We start from the raw sequence: 22,368 nt of genomic DNA, 5'->3' as shown, positions 1-22,368 counted from the left end.
AGGGTTGCCATTAAAAAACACCAAATACTGGGTGGCTTAAACAATAGGACCTTATTTTCTCACAGTTCTAGAGGCTGGAAGCTCAAGATCAAGGTTGGTTTCTGCTGAGGGCCCTAAGGAAAGGAAGCATTTCAGGCCTCGGTCCTCGGCTTGCAGATGGTCACCTGCTAGGGCCTGTTCATATGGTTGACCCTCAGCGTGCACACGTGGCTGGTCTCTCCTCCCCCGTGTCTCCTAATCCCCTCTTCTTATAAGGACACCAGTCGCATTGGATTAGGGCCCACTTTAAGGGCCTCAGTTTAACTTAATTACCTCTTCAAAGGTCTTATCTCCAAATACAATCACATTTTGAAGTACTGGGGGTTCAGATTTTTTTGACCTTAAAGAAACAGACAGCCAGGTATTTCTCCAGCAAAATGGGTTTATTCAGGAGCAACAGAGAATTGCAGTTTGGGGCATGTGTTCTAATGGGGAACCATCAGAACATTAGAGCAAATGAAAGGAACCTCTTTTATGGACTTGGGAGGGGCTACTGTAAACGAAGAGGCCCCTGGAGGAAACTAAGTGTTCAGAGTGTAGTGACTTATGTTAGCTTGAGTTTCTGGCTGTCTCCTGTTGGCTGAGCTGTTACTGGGCAAAGGAGGAATATTTTGTACCTCCTGCTGACTTAGTGAAGTAGGTTCACTTCCTGTCGGAGATTCGAGGTATGCTTCTCCTTGTTGGGACCAGCTGTGTGCCTTGCATGACATGTGAGTAAGAATTCTTCTCTCTTCTCGCCTCCTGACTCCATGTTAAATGAGGCTTCTGTTTATTAATTTTCATAGCTTCAACATGCAAATTTTAGTTCAGGGACGCAATTTGGTCCGTAATGATGGGCAGTAACAAAAAGAGACATTTTACAATAACTTGTGCTGAAAAAAAATCTTAGTTTTCAGTCGTGTACATTGACTTCATTTTTAAAGAGTTCCTGGGAGTCTGCTGCATTAGGATCAGGGTCAGGGTCAGGGTCGGGGTCAGGGTCGGGCATTATTGTAGCTGCTGGACCCACAACAATGAAAAGACAAGATCTGTGACTGGCACATACAATCAGAGATCCAAAAAATACAATTCTGTGCAGCAGCAAGTGGTACGGAAACAGCTAATGCAAGGTCATGCGCTCATGGTGGAATGGGAGAGAGTGAACATTAGATCATGGACTCTAGGATGATCTCTCGGAAAGAGTGATATTTCAACAGAGGTAAAAGAAATGAGGGTTCGGATTTACAAGGATCGAAAAGAAGAAGATTGCAGAGTCAAGGAGCAGCGAGCGGGAAAGTCCCTGAGGAAAGAATAAATTTGACATATTCAAAAAATGAGAAAACCAGGGTGACTGGAGAAGGCAGCCAAAGGGACAATGATTGGACAGCAGATGGGATTGTTGCATAGGGGCCAGATGGGGTGGGACTTCGAAGGGGACAAGATAGACCTTATTTATATTTTACTCTCAATATAATGGAAGCAATTTGGATCTTAATCTGAATAGAATAGAAGGCTTTGGAGGGAATTACAGAGGAGAGATATGATCGTATTTATATTTTTAATAGATCCCGTAGCTGCGTTTTTGAACAAGCACAACTGGTAACAAAGTCAAAGGCCTTTAGACTTCATGCCGACCTTCTCTTTCAAATGTGTTCAGTGGGAATGACCTTGCCCGGGTCCTGGACACACACTCTGGCAGGCCCACAACATTTCTGCCCTTTCCTCACAAACAGTTCCAGAATGACTTTAAATTGCAAACAGAGTTTCGATTTAGGAGACTGTCCAGCCCTGTGTAACAATCCAAACCCTGAACTTGACTTAGTGCTCCTTTCTCTCCTGTCTTCAAGTCACGCTGACTCTGTGCGGGAAGCCTGCCTACATTGGAAAGGGGCGCAGCTCACTGCCCTCCCCGCCCGCCTCGGCCCCTCCACACGGGCCTGCAGGTGGTTGACACTGTTTGCGTACTTTGGGCCTAAAACATCGTTCAAACAGAAACTTTCACGAGATTCTGCTGGGCGCCCATGTTTCCTGTATTCCCTTTGACCTGGGTATTTATGTCTCTATCCCTGTGGACTGCTGCATTCTTGCTGCGTGCCAGGGCGTCCGGAAGTACACAGCCACTCCCAACCTGCTGAAAGTCCCCAGTCTTCTTGGCAGCTCTATTGGACAGGAGGCAAAGACATCCCTTTCCCCAGCATCCCTTCCCAAACCCTCTTTTCTTTTGGATTCTGCCGTGTTCAGAATGGGTTAGAGAGATTCAAGATACTTGGAACAAGTGATCAGGGATTTATTTTTTTAAGATGCATGTGTGTGAGTATTTGCTTTGGTGCCTGATACTGACATTTCAGTGACACTGGGGCAGGGTGAGTCCATACCTTATATCATGTCATGTGATTCCATGATGTCTGTGTGAAGAATGCACTGCATGGAAACAAGAGAGGGAGGAGTGAGACAGCGGGGGTGGGGGAGGGGCATTAGTAGCAGACCAGGTGACACGGAGGGCTGCTTAGAAGGAAGGTGGTGATGAGGAGAAGGATTCAGGATGTTTTGGAGACAGAGCTACAATAACTTACTGTTGGGGATGATTAGAAACGAAGGCAGACGTTGAACTTTTTGGCCCAAGCCAGTGGACAGAGAGAGATATCGTTCTCTGAGAAGCATGAGACCATAGACTATTGCCTTTAGGGTGTGGATAAGGATGTGTAAAAGGGAAGATTTATGAATGAATTGTTCTGTTCTGTGTATTTTAAGTTTTAGAGTCAGATTTATGAGTCTGCAGTTCAAGGAGAGTTCAGAAGTGAAGCTATAAATTTCGAAAGCATCAGCAGATAGAAATGTTCAAATCCATGGGATGGGATGAGATTACTTAGGGGAAAGGGCACTTAGTGAAGAGGACAGAGATACTCTATGGCCGGATCCTTTTGATTCCAAAGTTGAGCATTGGATTGAGGGTAGAGCAGCGAGGGACATGGAATGGGATGCGTTCAGTGGAATGAACAGAGTTGTAGGAAAATGTGGCCTGTGGAACCTGCCAGGTTTAGGAAGAAGAAGACAGAGGATCTGTCTCTGGATTTCGCTAGAAGGGCTGCTGGGGAACTTGACAAGAGTGGTTTCCCAGGAGTGGGAGAGGCGGAAGTGAGACAGAGGGAGACACAGAGAGGGAGGGAGAGAGATCGCAGTGCACAGGGAGTCAATTGCAAGTTTTAGAAGTTGTTTTTCTATTTTCATCCATATTCATGGCAAAAAATGTTAAATAAGAAAGGTCAGGAAAACAACTCCAGAGTCTGTTAAAACTTTGACCCAGTGTGACAGGGAATGGAGTTTCAGGGCATTATCAATACTTTTGGCACTTTTGGTGAAAACAAACAAAGTATGATGAAAGAAATTTGGCAAAATTATTCCAGTTCCTTGCTGAAGCAGGACTTCTTTTCTGTTGTTGTTTCAAAAGTCCCAATTAGGACTGCCACACAGCTATTAAAATAGGGACAACCCAGAACACTGACAACACCATATGCCGGCAAGGATGTGGAAGCCCGAGAACTCTCACTCATTGCTGGTGGGAATGCAGAAGGATACAGCCACATTTGAAGGCAGTTCGCCAAATTTCTTGCAAAACTAAACACACTCTTACTATATGGTCCATCAATTGCACTCCTTACCATTGGCCAAAATGAGCTGAAAACATGCATCCGTACAAAAAATCTGCATGTGAATGTTTATAGCAGCGTTCGCCCTAATTTGCAAAACTGAGAAGCAACCAAGATGTCCTTCAGTGGGTGAATGAATAAAGAAATGGTGTTCTAACCAGACAATGGAATATTACTCAGTGGTAGAAAGAAAGGAGCTATCAAGCTATGAAAAGACACGGTAGAAACATAAATGCATAGAAGTAAAAGCAGCCAGTCTGAGAAAGATGCAGACTGTCTGATTCAAAGAACATGACATTCTGGAAAAGGCCACCCTGTGAAGACAGTAAAAGATCAACGCTTTCTAAAGATCAGGGGGCAAGGAGATGCATAGGTGGGCAGAGAGCATTTTGGGGGCAATGAGATTATTCCATATGATATTGGGTAATACATGTCATTCTACATCTGTGAAAACCCGTAGAATAGACAACACCAGGGGTGAATCCTAATGGAAACTATGGACTTCGTATGTTCATAGTGTGTCCATGTAAGTTCATCAGCTGGAACACATGTGCTGCTGTGGGGTAGGATGTTTCTAGTGGGGGACGTTTCTTGTAGTGGAGGGCTGGAGGAGAGGAGCAGAGGGTGCATGGGAGCTCTGTATCTTCTGTTCAAGTGCTGTGGACCTAACATCTCTTTTAAAAATAAGGTCTATTAAAAGTGAATATTCAAATAAGTGGTTTGATGAGATATTCAGATATCTGAAATTTAATTCCATTCATTTTGACATTGCCGAATTTTAGAGGTGAAAGGACAGGATGCTGTTCCAATAATTTTATTAAGAGGGTTTATTTATTTTACTTAAATTTAGTGATTTGGAGCTACATCGAACCCCAGCCCAGACAACCTTTCCTTTTTAAACAACTTTACCCCTCATCTAACACACTCATAATCAGAAGTATAACAATTAATTACTTGGAGCGTTTGCAATCATTATAAATAATAATAATGTAGAATCTTTTGAAATCTGGAAAGTAACATTAAGTGAAAGCATATACAAAATAAAGGAATGATTATCACTGTAAAGATGTACAAAACCGGAATGGTTTGTGCAAAATAAATACATAAAAATCGCTATTAGAATTTTTATAGTGTATTTTTTTTTTCAGTGAAATGTGCTGTTGCAGTTAGTCGATTTTATTGTCATTGTAAAGTGTTTCAGTCATTTTCTGGTTAAAATGGAGTTTACAATTAAGGAAAAATTTGGATTATCTGTAAGTGTTCATGGATGACTCACTGCGCACTATTCCTCACTTGGCATATTTGTTGTTCCTCACACTATCTTCTCTAAGATAAACTGTTTGCTAACTTACCCACTGTATTTCTATAGAACAGAGAAGCCACGATGCAAATTTTGTACTTAGTGACTCAAGGATTTGCTACATCCAAGTATACAATTTCAAACAAAACTTAAAAAACATTGTAAGATGTGTTGCTTTCTAGAAATGTATCTATCACCAAATGGCTTTGGGGAAATCCATTTTTTGAAGGGAGAAAGAAAAAGATTCTGCAGATAAAATTTTGAATCCTTCTTGTGTTATCCAAGCCCTTATGTATCAATACTTGCCCCGTAGTGCTCTCAGGTCTGTTTGCTTCTGTTCCCTTCCTTTTCTCTGTTCCAGCTACACTGATACACTTTGCTTCCCTCAAATGTACCTCATTGCTTCTCCTCAAGGTCTGGGTGCTGTTCTGGCTAGCCTAGAAGACTCCCCAGCCAGCCACTGAGTCAACTCACACATACTCAAGGTTGTACCTCCAGGTAAAAACCCACCTCTTAAGTAAGTTTTCCCACACCACATTGTAATCAGTTAATTATCTGTCATTTTTAATATCTGTAGATCTGAGCTCCCTGCAGGCTGGTGGTCTGCTAGTTTGTGTAACACTGCCTTCCAAGTGCCTTGCACGGGGCCTGGTATATAGCAGGTGCTCAAAAATATTTACTGAATGAAGAGTCAGCACCAATCACTCAGAGAGTGCTGCCTGAAGATGTCATGGAAAAACTGATCCCCTCTGCTTCCCCTTACCTAGGCACAGAGTTTCTGTAGCTATATTCAATCACACATGCATTGAAAATTTATTTTCTTAGCGCTCTTTGAAATCAATATGGAAACACACACGTTACCGAAGTTCCTCTTCTGAAGTTGTTCCCCAGCTAGAATTTTCTTTCTGCATCGACTATTGCTGAAGCCAATAAAAATAATTTATCCGTTTTGGAGTTCAACTTATAAGAGTTTCTAGAATCCAATAGATTTTAGCTATTTCTTGAATACTGCAGATGCCTTGCTTTTAAAAAAAAAAAAATTACACCACCCTATGTTCCCTGTTCCAATGAGTGGGATTCAGGGAAGTTTTAACAGAGGAGGGTTTTTTTCTTTCTTTTGAAACCTTGCATGAGGCTTTGGTGCTTATTAAAGCGAGAGGCTGAGTGTAGTGGTTTGATTTAGGATTAGAAAAGGGGCCACACTGAAAGCTTAGTCCCAGAGCTGTTCCAAGAACCCTTCCTTCAGGCCCTCACGCTGAACCTGCAAGTGCAGAGATGGCCCCGGAGCCCCAGCGTCCCGTGTTTTACCATCTGCCCACTTAGGCCCATGGATGCACAGAGGCCAGCTCCCTTCAAGCAGTCGGTGTAGAAATTCCGTGCCAAACAAGGGACTATTAAAAAGATGGATATGTTGACTATTTGAATCTTTCATTCTCTCTTTCCATGACTCAAACCCTCTGAAATGAAAAACTGCAAGCCTTTAATTTTTAAAAATCCAAACTGTGGGGCAGAGTCCACCCACCTATTAAACACATAAACCAAGAAGCCACAGACATGTCATTGTGCAAACAAACTTATGTGTCAAGTCTGACACTGCCCGGCCACTCCATGTAACTGAGACAATACGCCCCTGAAAGTGGCCCCAAACAGGATCTGTTAAGAAAAATATAGTGCTAATTGTTTTTGATGACACCAGCCGTTATTAGCCAGGGATAAAACTCTTTCTCACAAAAATAGCCTTCAGAGGGAATGCCATGAATAGTATGGGACAAGATTGTCCCAGGATGCCATATCTCAACAAGACTTAGGCAAGGCCAGGTCTCCTCCCCACCATGAGGACCTGATGTGTCGGGGCTTTGTGCTCCCCACCTTTGCATGCCTGTGATGAAGACATAAAGGGTCTACAATGAACCCAGCAGAGAAGCACGTGGTACATCATTCCAAACCAGGGGGTCACCAACGATGTGCCTTTCAGCCCAACCTGCTGCCTGTGTTTACAAATACTGTTTTATTAAAGGACCACCAAACCCCTGTATTTACGAATTGTCTGTGGCTATTTTTGTACTACAGTGGCAGACTTGAGAGACTACATGGACCTCAACTCAACTTCTTTTTAATCTGGACCTTTACAGAAAAGGTGTATAGACCCCTATTTGAAACCAAAAGTGGCTAGTCTTTCGTACTATTAAGATCTCAAGTCATTGAATGCTAGTTTCTTTGTCATGGGGGGAAAAAGTGATGGCTCATGTGAGGAGGGGTGAGGATGAGGAAGCCATTCAAAATGTACTGAAGTGAGAAGCATAGCTATGGTGATGGTGGTAATCACTCCAAATGACCCCCAAAATTGTCGCAGATCAGTTCTGGTATATACAGGGGTGGGCAAAAGTAGGTTTACAGTTGTGGGACCGCAAAACAGTTAGTAAAGCTATTGTAATAATCATAACCTGCAGGTCTTTTTCCATGCAAACACTGTAATCCTACTTTTGTCCACCTCTGTATAGGGATCAAATGAAGAGGCTGAGAGAAAACTGTGAGAAAAGTTAAATAAATAGGTCAGTCAGTCAACATAGCCTCGTCCATCTGCCCTTGGGCTTCCTCTTCTAGTCCAGGACTGTAGCCCTTCACCAACCATTAGCTTTTTTACCATGGTAACAAATGGGGTGTCATTGTTTTTCAAAGTTATTCTAATTCACTGCTACCAGTATCACAGGCATTTTGTCTGAACATTTAGGGACTGCCTGGGATTTTACCCAATAGTCTAGGAGTTCATTCTGTCTATGTATGTATGTATATATGTATGTGGGTATGTATGTATGCATGCATCTATCTACTTATACAAAGCATTTTTTAAATAGTCTTTATTGATGCTGTTGATATATTTTGTATACCCAACATCTTTTAAATAGACTTCCCACATAATTTGTTTGTCCATACAAACAATATAGTTTCATAGAAAAATTTTTTGACATTAGAGACCCTCCGTTTTGTGCTTATAATTCACAAAGATATTTAAAAGTAGTTTCTAAATGGGTGGGTCAAAGTCATTTTATGTGGTACTCATGAAGAATGCTCAAAAAGTGGTGGAAATGAGGCTGCCAGTTATGGATTACAGGTAAATTGTTTAGCCTTCCTCAGTCTTGATTTCCCCACAAACAAAGTAAAAATAATAACAGTACCTCCCTCAGCACTGGTAGAGCAAATGCATGTGATAATTCAAGTACCATGCCTGGAACACACTAAGTTAGCTATTGTTATTATGATTATCAGGTCCTTGTACAACACTCTGAAGTCTTGGTTTCCCCACATACAAAGTAAAAATAATAACAGTACCTCCCTCAGCACTGGTAGAGCAAATGCATGTGATAATTCAAGTAGCATGCCTGAAACACACTAAGTTAGCTATTGTTATTATGATTATCAGGTCCTTGCACAACACTCTGAAGTTCAGCCGTATGACAAGAACAGCCGGATACTGGCCACGTAATCGTGCGTCAGTCTAAATGGAACATTTCCCACCAAAAGTGAAAATAGCCCAGTCTGGCATTTCTCGGTGTTGAGGAGGAAAAAAACAATAATTTGTCAAAGACACTGTTTTATGAGGATTTAACTGGGCACAAATTGCATCTGTGGCTTGGCCAAGGAGAGAAATATTTGCAAAACATCTCAGAGATGACAGTGATATCCACATTGCCACTGGTTGCAGTTTAAAAATGATAACATTACGTACGCTGCCACATAGTTGTGAGAAAATGGCAAATATTTAAGGGACAGTGAGCCCAGTTTCCCCAGTCTGTGCAATTCTCTCTCTGATCATGCAGAAGCATGTTAAGTCTTCCAGAGGCCCATGTAGGAAATTCTTTCTCTACAAAATTAAATGGCACACAGCAGCAACACTCAGGTTTTTTTTTTCTTCTGCTTTACGTTTGATGCCTGAATGACCCTCTCAAGTGCTTCACTCAATGTCAAGTTTGGCTTTCAGTAAAGACGGCTTCCTGTCAGAAGCAACATATCCAGGAAGGTTCAAAAATTATAATGAACACATTCTTTCTTTGATTTATTTCATAAATTGTGTTGGTACGAGAAAAACTATATTCTCTTTTAAAAAGAGAGACTTGTTGCTATTTCTGCTCTTAGTGAAATACATACAACTGGGGCCAACAAATTAAACAAAACCTTCTAATCATTACAGTCAAGTTCACCTGAAGGTTGCTCATGGGAGTGACATCTGAGGTGGATCTTAATTTACCGGAACTGGTTTTCCAAGTCTTTTTGTTCTCATGATATTTAGTGTGTCGTTAATGCACAGAGATCAGACAACATAATATTATTCAATACTCCGTCACACTCACATGTGCCAGGATGTCATTGAAATGCAGAGGGCACTTCCTAGGAAAAACAAAAGGTGTTTTGTGCAGATCACATCTGACTGCATGTCAGTTTTCATATTCATCCAACTAGATCCAACAACGTTGCTTAATTTCTACTAAACATTTGAAGACTGTTATTTTTCCCTTGTCTTAAAAAAAAGCATAAAATAAAGCTTTAAATATTGAAATGTAGAAACGATGGTGGCTGGGATAACTCTGTCTCACCTTAAAGCAGAAAGCAACCTTTATGCTTAGTGAAAATTCTATAAGTGGGCACCAGACATGCATGTCAGTGATGAATGTATATCAAGACTGCATAAGACCCTCGGAATTTCCCATTTAACTTTACATATACAAGGTCTGTCCAGAAGGTATCCACCCGTGTGATATGAAAAATGGAGGCATTTATTGAAGAAGATACAAGATACAAGAAACATTGTACACAGGACAATGATGCCTTGGTCCTCTTCAAAGTAGGCACCTTGGGACCTCACACACTTCTCCCAATCGCCATCAGCCGCCTTGTTGTATCTTCATGAATCTCATTGATGGTCTGAAATCTTTTCCCTTTCAAAGGTGATTTTAGTTTTCAGAAAAGCCAAAAGTCGCAGGGCAGCAAATCTGGGCTGTAGTGGGGTGGAGTCACCTGGGTGATTTGATGTTTTGCCAAAAACCTCTGTGTGAGACGTGATGCATGAGTAGGTGCATTGACGTGATGAAGCTGCCCATCACCAGTTGCCTACAGCTGTGGCCCTCTGAGTCATCTGAATAATTTCCGCAGGGGAAAGTTCAAGCTTAACACAAAATTTGATGCAGATTCGTTGCTCTACTTGCTCAGTCATTTTAAATGCGATAGCCACATAGTACACATGCTCACTCAAAACCATGTACCGCCCCCAACAGACTAGCACAATGAAGTCACCATTCTTCATGTATGTGCACTCCAGTGCATTCTCCATGGCTCCCAGGTTACATTGATGTCATGCAAAGCGTTCTCATTTTATTAACAATGGCTGGGCTTTTCCTGGACAGGCCTCATATGCTCTTTGTTCTTTGGCATTAAAACTCTTTATCATCATTAAATAGAAATAGATTAGATTTAGGGTGTATTTTTTCAAGTCAGCTTATAGATTTTGGTTTATACACCTATATAAGTGTAGCAATAATAAAACTCACTGTATATCAAAACATTTTTCTTTCCTTTGAAGGTATAATGAAAAAGTCAAAAGTTTTCAAACATCTGAAGGCTCCTAAAAAAAATTTAATTAAAAAAAATGACCTATTTGGACTATAGTTTGGCGGTTTCTTTGAAAGTTAAATATTGCCCTGGCTGGTGTGGTTCAGTGGATTGAGCGCTGTCCTATGAACCAAAAGGTCACTGGTTCAATTCCCAGTCAGGGCACATGCCTGGGTTGCAGGCGAGGTTCCTTGCTGATGTTTCTCTCCTCTTTCTCCCTCCCTTACCCTCTCTCTATAAACAAATAAAAATATTTTTAAAAAGTTAAGTGTAGATGTACCATAGCAGCATTATGCAAAATAGCCCCAAACTAGAGGCAGTCCAAATGTCCATCAACTGCTGACATATCTGTATGATGGGATACTATTAAATAATAAAAAGGAACAAACTACTGATACATGCTACAACTTGGGTGAACCTCAAAAATCATTATGCTAAATGAAAAAATGAACAAAACAAGGGGTGCCACTTCTATTAACATAGAACTGTAAGTCCTAGCCAGAGCAATAGGCAAGCAAAAAAAAAAAAAAAAAAAAAGCATCAAAATCTAAAGGAAAAAGTAAAATTGTCTGAAATTTTCTCAGGCGACATGATTTTACATGTAGAGCAGCCGGCAGCCATCCGTCTCGAGAGACGATGGTGTAGCTTCTTAAGAGTCTATCTACACCGCCGAGAATGGCTGTGCAGTCCGACTCGGGAGTGACACGGTATCTGTCTCCTCCCATGTTGAATCGACATCTTGCGATGACTCTGGAGTGTCCTCTCCAGTGAAGCTGAAGCTACAGAGCCTGGGCAGGGTGATATGGAGGGTCTGCTGTTGCCCATGCAGCAGAACCCCCCTCTCTTTGCAGCTGAAGGCTCCAAGGGAAAGACGGAGTCAATACAGCTTGGCTTCAGGTGCACCGCAGGAGTTGCCGGTGTTGACTACAACGTCAAACCGCCTTAGGGACTCCGGCTCCGGATTTTCTGTCGGGGTTTACTCCCTTAGCCTTTCCCCTGAAGAGGTATGCCGCAAGGCAGCGGAGGTTTTTTGGAATCAGAGTTTTCCTTCTCTGATGTGCCCTGACTGGAAGATCGAACCAGCGACACTTAGCTCGCAGTCCGACGCTCAATCCACTGAGCCAAACCAGCCAAAAAAATATTAAAACTGATAAAGAAATTCAGTAAAGCTGCAGGATACAAAATCGACATACAAAAATCAGTGCATGTCTATGCACTAACCAATGAACTGTCTGAAGAAGAAATTAAAAACAATCTCATTTACAATAGCACCAAAAAGAATAAAATACGTAGGAGTAAACTGATTCAAGGTGGTGAAAGAGCTGTACACTGAAAATCATAAAACACAAATAAGAGAAATTGAAGACACACATGAATGGACAATATTCCATGTTCATGAATTAGACAATTAATATTGTTAAAATGGTCATGCTACTGAAAGTGGTCTACAGGTTAAATGCAATCCCTGTCAAAATTCCAAAGGCATTTTCTACAGAAATACAATAAAACTATCCTAAAATTTGTTTTGAATCAGAAAAGACCCCTAATGGCTAACGCAACCTTGAGCAAAAAAGAAAAAAAGAGCAAAACTGGAGGTATACAATTTTTTTTATTTCAAGCAATAGTACAAAGCTATAATAATCATAATAGTTTTGTATTGGCATAAAAACAGACACACAAATCAATGGAAGAAACTAGAGAGCCTAGAAATAAACTCCAGCATCTATGGTCAACGCATTTTTGACAGAGGTGCCGATATTACGTGATGGAAAAAAATAATCTCTTTAATAAATGGCTTTGGGAAAATTGGACATCCTCACACAAAAGAACGAAACTGGACACTTATTTTATACCACACACAAAATATCAGCTCAATTTGGATTAAGGAGTTAAATGTAAGACCTGAAACTGTAAAACTCCTAGAAGAAAATATAGAGGGTAAGCTCCTTGACTCTAGTCTTGGCAATGGATTTTGGATTTGACACCAAAAAAACAAAGGCAACAAAAGCAAAAATGAACAAGTAGGACCACATCAGAGTAAAAAATCAACAACAAAAAAAACAACCTATGAAATGGGAGAAAATATTTGCACACCATATATTACAAGAAAGCATTTAGTATCCAACATATATAAAGTATTCTTAGAACTCAATAACAGAAACACACAAAAAAACAAATATCTGTCTTATAAAATGGCCGAAGAATCTAAATAGACCTTTTTTCCAAAGAAGACATACAAGTGTCCAACAGATATGTGAAAAAATACTCAACATTCTAATCACCAGGAAAATGCAAATTTAAACCATAATAAAATGCTACTTCCTACTTGTTAAGATTATGATCTATCACTTCTTGTCAAAAAGATAAGAAGTAAATGCTGGCGAGCATCTGGGGAAAAAATGGAAGCATGGCTCTGTCCTAAAAAGAGTTAATACTTTATTTGGAAAAAATAGAAAAACAATTAAAAAGTACCACAAGGTGTTTTATAATTGTAATTTAAATGAGAGACAAGTAAGTCCTTCCGGAGTTTAGAGGGTGAAGGTCGATGTGGATGGCATGAACAGATGATACAGAAGTGAGATTTGGAAAGGAGATACCCGGTCTGTGGCTGAGGGCAGCCCCATGGTAGGGGAGAACCAAGTCAAAGTCAAATCAAAGGTGAGAGTAAAGGACACGTACATGTTGGCACAGATGAAACCCATTTCACAAGGAAGGAGGAAAATATTAACAAAGCTCCTTCAAGTTTCATGGGAAACAGGAACTCAAATAAAATCCAGGAGTCATCAGATAAATGAGATTTATTAGATGGAGCTTGTGGTGGGGACCACAGTTAACCTGTGGATGAGAGACTGGAAAAAGAGATTGAGCAGGAGTGCCTTGCAGAAAAATTGTGTCAGGGTTTTTTATTCTATGGAAACAAAAGGAACAGCAAAATCATAGGCATTTTCCAAACAAAGGGGAGACAAGCTGGAAAGTCATTATTTCATCAGTTTATGACTGATAAATTTCTTCAGACATTGTTAGATAAGAACCTGATAGACAAGAAAACTGAATTTAGAAGCTAATGTGATTGCCCGATGTTACATATGACATACATGTTCAAGGGACAATAGATGTGGCATAAGCCTGTGTCTGATGGCTCTTACCTGTAAATTCAGTTCCAGAGTCATGCAAACATAAGCAAGGATATGTCTCCAGACTCCAACTCCGGGGAAATGTTTTCTATACCTTGGGAAAGGCTATCACCAAGGAAGAGCAGGTGAAGTGTCCCTGGGAGCCAGAGGAAACAATAGTTATACAGAACAGAATGCTTTGTGGGTGGCATTGAGATTTCTGACCTCCAGGGCCACAGCCAGTTCACCATGCTTTCTCACAGGGAGAGAATTAGGGTTTCTTCCCGAGATTCCTCCATTCTTTCATGGGTGCTTCCCATTGACCCAACCTAACAGGAAGTCAGGGGAAATGGGAAGCCATTAATGTCATCCTGTGAGTTAGAAAAGTCCCCAAGACCTGACAGTGGTCTCAGATTCAGTAATTTGCTGGATGGATTCATCGAACTCAGCAAACCTGTTAGCTCATGGTTACAGTTGATTGGAGTGAAGGGTGAAGGTCAGAACGGGTTAAGGTAGGAGGTGCTAGGGCAGGGACTGGGCTATGCTTCCTGATGTCCTCCCAGAGGAGTATTAGGGACCATGTTTATTTCCCCAGCATCAGTGTGTGGCAGTACACACAGATTGTTGTCATCCGGGGAAGCTCGCTCCCCCATGCTGGGGCATCTGCAGCTTTCACTGAGACAAAGCTGACTGCCCCTGTGGTTGACCTTGGTCATCAGCCTCAGCCCCTCCAGAGAGTGAGCTGACACCATGTGGCCCAAGGCCCCCACCATAAATCACATGGTTAGCATAGACTCTCTGTTGTGGCTCAGTGACACTGGGTAGACAAAGTCCCTTTTCAGGTAGAACAGTCCAAGGGCTTAGAGTTTATCACCTAAGAGCCAGGGGCAGAGGGCCACACCATTCTTTGCACAAAGTAAAATTTGTATGACATGGGGTGGGCAAGCTGCATCCTCAGATAACTAGAGTGCAAGCTGATAGTCCATGTACCTTCCAGAAGAAATAGAAAAAATACTACAGGGACTTAGAGGGATTAAAAATATTCCAGCTGAGGATCAAACAGATAATGCATATGAAAGCAGGTGGAAAAAAAATACATATTCACATGTAGTATATCTATTTGGTAAATAACCCCCTGAGTTTATAGGTGGTTTTTGCTTCCATCTGTCCTATTATTTAAAAAAAATAAGATACTCACAAGAATGTGTTATTTTGCTTCCAGAGGGCAAGCCGGGTAATCAATTGGGAAACATACATGTTCAAGGGACAGCAGATGTGACATAAGCCTGTGTCTGATGACTTTTACCTTTAATTTCAATTCCAGAACCATGCAAACATAAGCAAGCAAACAAAAGAATAAATCCAATGAGGGCCATTTTCTGCTGCAATGGCTCTGTGTGTTTCACCGAACAGATTACTTGAAATAGTTGTTTGAGCACCTTTGCCCTTTGTAACTGCACACAATCCAATATGGCAAAATACAGAATACTAGGTTGAAAAGAAAAGAAAGCTTTCAGTTGATAATGTCCAATCATAGCTCCAGTATATGTGAAAATTGGTGATAGGGAACCTGTCTCATTTCTGAGGATGTCCCCTGAAGAAAATTCGATTCCCCAGAAATCACATAAGAGCAACTCAATCACATACACTTTATGATAAATTCTCAGAAGATAATAACCGATTGTATGGATGTTGGAGGAGGTCATGGAAAGGACATGACTGCTGGTTGACCCAAGAGCTTACCTGGACAATCAGAGGCTCCTCCCCCATCTCCTGCCCTTGGAATGTCCTTCCACCCACCTTTCCCACATTTGGAGCCTCTTCAAGGACACAGCCTCGAGAGAGCTATGTCATTCACCCCATCTAGAAGGTATACTTGACTGCACCCTGTTAAGGCGTCTCCATGAACTTGAAGATCCTGGAAGCAGGTGTGGAGATCGACTCATCTTGTAGCTGCCCAAGACAAGCCTCTCATATATATAGAATGCCACCTACCAGCCCAGAGTGGTCTGCTCTTTCTTCAGTCTCTCCTTGACCTCTGCGTATGGGGGGCCAGTTTTGACTTTCACCAGGGAAGCTCCTGAGTTTGCAAAGCAACAAAGGAAAACCTACAGCTTGAGAGAAAAGATGCATGTCCCAAGATAGCACCAAGTTGAACAGTTGTTGACAGATAGTGACAGGAGATTAATAATTAAACTTTTCAAAAGCAAATGGGCAGGTCCCACAAGGAGGCTGAATTACTCATTAGGAGGCACTGCTGTGTGCTGCTGATTGTGGGAAGGAAACCCACAGCCGATCCAGTCTGTCAGCCTCTGGGCCATTCCTGTTGTTTCATCCGTACTTTTATAACTTACTCTTCTCCATCTACAGGTTAATGAAGTTAGTGTTGCCTCCAGGATTAAGAAAATATGCTTCCTCTAATAAGTCAAAGATCTTCAGATAAAATAACATCTAGGATCTCCTTATAGTATTAAAAAAAAGAAGAAGAACATTTATCTGGAGAGTAGGGCCTTTTAAGAAAAAAAATTGAAATTCTTGAATTTAGATGTTGCATTGCACCTTATGGGTTTACAATGGTCTTTTAGTTTAAAGGATAACATTATGACATCAAATCTTAAACTATTAACCTCTTAGGGTTGGCTGGCCAGGGGCCTATTGTAATAGTACAATCGTAACTTGTTTACAGCAATTTTATTTAAAAAAAAAGAAAAGAAAAGAAAAGATCCCCAAAGCTCTATAATCTTGGATTCCTAAGAAGTCAACAACTGTATTGAAGCCACTAGATACTTACATTTTGTTTTGTAATTAGAGTTGAGTACAATATGTGGGATACTTTTTTATTAACAGATTTCACAAGAGTTTGTATTAGTAGAATTATGTTTATTTATTCTGGGGGTTTGTTTGTCTTTAGTTTTTTTGTTTGTTTTTGGGTTTTTTTTTTTTTTTTTTTTGCTTTTATGGGTGCTGTGTGCTTGTGAGGCTGTGTGAGTATGTGTACTTTTAAAGAACTCTTTTCAAGATATTTGAAAAGTGATAGTTAGAGGATGGGAGTTATGAAATTAGTCCAACTAAAGGAGGAAAAAGTGAAAATAGTTTTGGTCTTTACCAGGAATAACGGCTACAAATCTTTTTTTTTTTTTTTTTTTTTAAGTAGCACTTGAATTTTAACTAAATTAAACCAAATTCATATTGTCAAAGCAAACTCATTCTTAGAATATGTATACTTTATATTATAAAGATATACTTATAATGCAAAGTTTAATTGAAGTTAAATTTTGTTTTCTCAGATTTTTCTTTAAAAAGTCCTGCCTATATTTATCTGTAAGTAAAATGAGAATCCTCAGATTCTATGTGATGCTGACCAGCATGGTGAACCTAATTTTTAAAAAATGGTGCACACTTTTTTAAAATTTGAGACTTTCCTTATTTTAGCCCAATGACGTATTTCTGTTGATTTATTAAATGTCACAAAGTTTCCCCATCATGGAAGGTGTGACTTCAAAGTTCAGAGGTGAGAACTAGCATTGCATAACTTGGCTTGATCTGATTTCTTTCCTCCTCCTCATAATTCTCTCTATGCAATGCTGTTCCCCCTCCCTCACTGTGGGAGATCTGCTGCATTAACGGGTGGATGCAGTGCCTTCAGATCTGATCTGGGCCTGGCCTCTTGGCTTGCTTTGGCCAATGCGATGATTAGAGCCGTGGCAAGGCGAGCAGAGACTTGACATGATGCTTGTACACATCCATTGCGCCCTGCACCTCCTCCATTGATAGGAGAATTTTCCCAGGTAGATGGTAAGAGACATATGGAAGAGAACCTACTCGCCCCAGGGGAAGCCGACGGTCAGACTGATCAGTGAACAGTCAGCAGCTCCTCAGAAGATAGGAAAGCAGGTCAGGATGAGGAGAAGCACCGCCCCAGACTTGTGAGCAATAAACACGGAATGGTGCCTCCCCCCAAAGTTTTGGGGTTGTTTATAATGGAGCATGATCATGACAACAGATTGAGGCATTACTGATAGTCTCACCTAAGGCACGTTTCAAAAAGTTAGTTGAATTTGCAATTTATGCAACTTGGCTAAGACTTGACATCTTCAAGGGAACTGAGGCTTTGACCTGATATCTTTGACGGAACTGAGACTTCAGAGATCAGAGGACCTCTCAGATCCTTGATCTCCTCATCCAAGAAGAAAAGATCAGGGAACCACATCAGCTCTGTGGTCATTTCTACATGTGTATTACTGGACTGATTGACTTTAAAGGTGATGCCTTATTTTGAAAGTACCTTCAGATGACTTTTGCAAAAGTTAGTTTACGATTCTGGGTTGCTTGAACAGCCCTGACCTATTGGGGGTGATTTTGTTTCTTTGCACTAAAACGTACCTACATAGCTCTCCCCCACCACACTGCCCCAGTAGCTCCCCTGCCCCACAGACAGAGAGGCGGCGTTAGTGGGTTCAGGCTCGCTACTGTGGAGCTGAAACAGCCTTTCTGCATAGCCAGCTCCACACCTCAGGGCTGCGTAAACGTGGGCAAGCCACGTCGGGTCCCCCTGCCTTCATCGGGTAATGCTAGTCCTCACCTCAGTGGTTTCCCGCAAAACATGAGGAGCTCATCTGTTTCACTTAATACATAGATTCAGACTTTAGAATGGTGCCTGGCACACCTCATCTTTTTGCACTTTGGCTATTGGAATAGTGATCCTTCTAATTCTCTGGCCAACAAGATTTTGGTTAAGAACTAAAATAGTTTAGTGTCTGAATAGAGAGAGTGGGCGCTCCTTGTAGAATTATATTTAGAGGAGTGCAGCCGAAGTCAGGGGCCTGCTCCATCGGGAAGGGTGCTGGGAGGCAGAGCTAAGGGTGTGCCCTATCATCGCCCGTGTCGTGACTGTCTATGACAGATGCCAGGGGAAGTGAGGGGAATCTCCTGGGTGGAAAGCCAGCAGTCTGAAGTAGCTGAAGCAACAGGGAGAAGCATCAGCCAGGAGATCGGGGTTTTATTTCTAGTCACTTCTAGTTATACATTTAGTTCTAATGTGCTATATGTTCCCAGTGACATCTCTTGCCAGTTTGCACTGGATGCTGATGTGACTTTGCATGTCACTTAACCTGTTTGAATCTCGGTTTCATTTGTGGTAGAAAAGAGAAATAAGTGAGCTTACTGTTGGAAAACCCCCACCTAGATATTGATGACATGCTTCTTCAGTCTGCTAGACCTGTGCATCTTAAACTCCGTGTCCTGGAAATCATGAGGGCGCGAGGTAAGAATTCAGCTTCTGTTGGGGAGTTCGGTCTCATCTGCCTATGCAGTGGGGGCAGGAAATCTGCATTTTTAACAAGGTAATTAGACTGTGGTCTGTGGACCACACTGAGACGTGCTTCGTTGCTCCCCTCCTCTGCTCATTGGGACTATGAATGACACCTTCTGTTCTTTGTATGACGTCACATTGTGTGCATCCAGAGAGGTGAGGTGTGAGAAGGAGTTGCTTTGTGGGTAAGAAGAGCCTTGACACTTTAATTCTGCTTCTTGTTACATGAACACTCGTTCGATGCCTCAGAACTCCCCAATCCCAAGTGCATTTTGGGGCATGGAGAACCCCGGTTCTCTCCCTGTGATCAGCAGAGCCCCAGGATGTTTCTAAGCAAGGAGTTTGGGAGCTGACGGGTATGTCCTCATTTTGATCTCAGAGGACTGTCTGGGAAAGAGACTGAAGATTGCAACCCAAAGGGGCCTTTTTTGCCCCCGGGCAAGTGATCGGTTTCCTCCACAGACCCCATCTCTTTGGGCCCTCCTAACCCTCCCATCATTTAAGAACAGCTTCTTGTTCGTGTTTGACTCCAACCTGCTTCCTAATACCTGGGTGCCTTGCGTTTCCTGTTGGGAAATGAAGAAACCAGACTAAACAACAAAATACTGCTTTTGAGCCTACACCACTTCCAATCTCAGATTTCCAGGGAGGTGCAGGATTTCACGGGTGCAAAGCAGCCCATGTTAATGGAGCAAGGCAGGATGAAGCAATGAAAATAACTCCGTAAAAATGGCAACACAGACCCTTCAGAGCGCAGTCACCATTGGCGCAGGCAGGTCGGAAGTGGAAGGCTCTTAGCTGAGGATGCTTCTAGACTTTTGTTTCCTTCTCTCCTGTCGGGCCTCCCCCACCCCACCCCCACCTTCCTTGTGCTCTGTATGACTCTCCTGTCTTCAGCTTTACTTCTCTCATGCTATTGCTCCTGCTCTGCCCTCAGCTCTCCTCTTCCTCCCTTTCTTCTTTCCAGTCTGTTGTGAGTCTCTAGTGTCTCCTCACTCTTCCCTTGGTCTATCGGTCCCCCTCCCTCCCATCCCTGCCCCAGCCTGCCTTTCAGAACACCCTACTGATTTTACCAGCCCCCCGGTAGGTAGGTCTGCAGTTTATTGAAGGGTGAGGGAGGGCAGGTCTGCCCCCCCAGGTTGGGGAGGGGTGGTGGTTTCCTCCATGGGGTTCCCAAGCCATCACAGAAGGGGCAGACAGCTTTCTGGCTCCCGTCTGTCGAATCCCAATCAGAAGGCCCTGGGCTGCTGCGGGTGTCTGAGAGCCACCTTTGGGCAAAAAGGATAATAAAAACGTTCAGTCAGACATTGGGGGCAGCGTTCCAGACTGCCTGCTGCCAATTCCCCAGTTAAGAGAGGCCTGGCTCCTAGCCTCTGACATTAACCCCTTTCCCTCCAGGTCTCCATGGAGATATTTATATTGCGATGCCTCGAATTGGGGTGGGGGAGCAGAGAAAGAGAAAGAGAGAGAGAGAGGGAGAGAGACAGGGGGCGGGGGAAAGAGAGAGGGAGAGGTTTCGCAATGAAAGAAAACTTTGGGCGGAATCCAAGTTTCAATGTTGCAAAGTTTTATTCCATTTGGACAACTTGTGCTTCAGTAAATAAGATGTTGTGAAGAGAGGGTGGTCAGTGTGTTTGAAAGAAAAACACTGAAGGGTGCGACTCAGCTCTCCCTGGCTTTTTAACAGCCACGAACAGCTTGATATTTTTGGCTTGGATGTGTGAGTGTGTGTGTGTGTGTTTCTTTTTTAAAATATGAGGTATTAGGCTCTCTCCCAAAGCACATTCAAGTAAGGCAGCCTCTAAGCCACACTCCTCTATGAGGGCAATGCGTCTTGCAAAACGGAAAAAAAAAAAAAAAAACCAGGAAGGAAAGAAGGAGACTCCCTCTCTATGACACACTCATCTGAATTCTGATGGCATTGCTGCTTACTGTCATCTGTCTCTGTTCCTTGTAGCTCCATCTGCATAGGGTGCTTGTATTTAGAATGCTCACGGCCTGGCCAGTGACTTCATTCCATTACAAAAGAAACCTCAAACATGATGTAGTGAATAAACCCAGGTCAAAAGAGATAGAGTACGAAACAGGAAGACAGACTCAGAGCTCACATGATGCTCCACTTGCTTGGTGATCTGTCTAGGAGCCTGTTTCTGAGTCTCAGCTCTGCCTTGTGCCGGCTCCATTGTCATGTTCCATCTCCTCACAGGTTCCATGAGGATGATACTAGAACTGATCTGATATCGAGTTGTGATGAAGACTAAATTAGTGTTGAAAAAATGTTATCATACTAATCATCACTTATTATTACTAGCGTGATTACTATAATAAATGTTCCTGAGGCTCTTCAGGTACCTGGTGCTATAGAATGGAGTGAGAAGGTCACTCCAAGACCTATCTGACAGGCATCCTCCATTGTGGAAGGGCCACGATGACACCCAATCACCCAGAATCGCTTTAACATTTTACCAGGTTACTTAGGTACCAGTGTTCAAAGAAGAAATTGACTAGGCTTTAAAATATTTTCTGCTGTTAGCGAATCAATATTCAGTCTGGTGTGGAGGAAGCCCTCGGGAAAGATTTTGGTACCATCTGAATGAAATCCGTGCCCTAGGTTAACCCTAGTTAATCATTACCCATCTTGGCTGCAATAGCTAGGTTTTGGTGATCAAAAGAAGCGTATCTTTGCATAACTGTTAAGTCTTGAGCCCCATACCAAGAAGACAAGAGCGTTAATAATTTGAGTTGAAGATATTGTGGAAAAGAGGGAGCTGTCTGATTAAAATCTATTATTCTAGCATAAAATCAGAATACCTATCAGCATTCTTTTAACCAGGTCTGTCTAGAGAATAAAGATATTAAAGTTTTGCTGCCTACCTCATCCTTAGGTAATTATTAATTTTAATGGAAGTCTCGTTTATGATAATTCCTCCTTTATCTTCCATGAACCCGGGAACCCTCACGCCACAGTGGGATTTCCCATGGCCAGGGTTTTGCTTCTCTTTTTGCTTCTGAGGCAGTGTGCTTGGTTTCTCTCAATTGTATTTCATCCTCTCAGCTAGGCTGTTTTATAAGCAAAATGCTAGTTTGCTAAAGACAGTAGCACTTAGCCACGACCTTCACTTTTTATTTGCCCACGGGCCGGAGTTTTTGGAAGACATAACCCCTTATCTGATGCAACGACTGGTGATAAAACTGGGACTACTTAACACAAGGCTGGAAAATGGCAAAACTATAGATGTTTGCTCAGAGACTTCAGTTGGTCTCACATTCTTGTCGACCTCTCTAGAAACAGAATATTTCACTCAAAATGTAGTTGCTGACCTTAAAAACGACCTTTCCTAGCCTGCCTTCAAGGCAGGTGAGTCCCTATGACAA

The 22,368-nt window shown here is 42.1% G+C and overlaps 1 long non-coding RNA gene across 1 annotated transcript; it reads right to left on the bottom strand.

The window, feature by feature from the left end:
* Positions 1 to 9,719: 9,719 nt before the first annotated feature.
* LOC149998877 (uncharacterized) lies at positions 9,720 to 15,839 on the bottom strand. The gene is made up of 2 exons (XR_016514335.1): positions 15,678 to 15,839; positions 9,720 to 10,582 (listed from the first exon to the last, which is right to left on the bottom strand). It is a non-coding gene; the product is annotated as an uncharacterized LOC149998877 (long non-coding RNA).
* Positions 15,840 to 22,368: the final 6,529 nt, after the last annotated feature.

Source organism: Furipterus horrens, unplaced genomic scaffold (genome assembly GCF_987537825.1).
Source record: "Furipterus horrens unplaced genomic scaffold, mFurHor1.1.pri manual_scaffold_11, whole genome shotgun sequence".
NCBI classification, from domain to species: domain Eukaryota; kingdom Metazoa; phylum Chordata; class Mammalia; order Chiroptera; family Furipteridae; genus Furipterus; species Furipterus horrens.
Note: the sequence above shows the minus strand (reverse complement) of the source record. Positions and strands in the feature narration are given on the sequence as shown.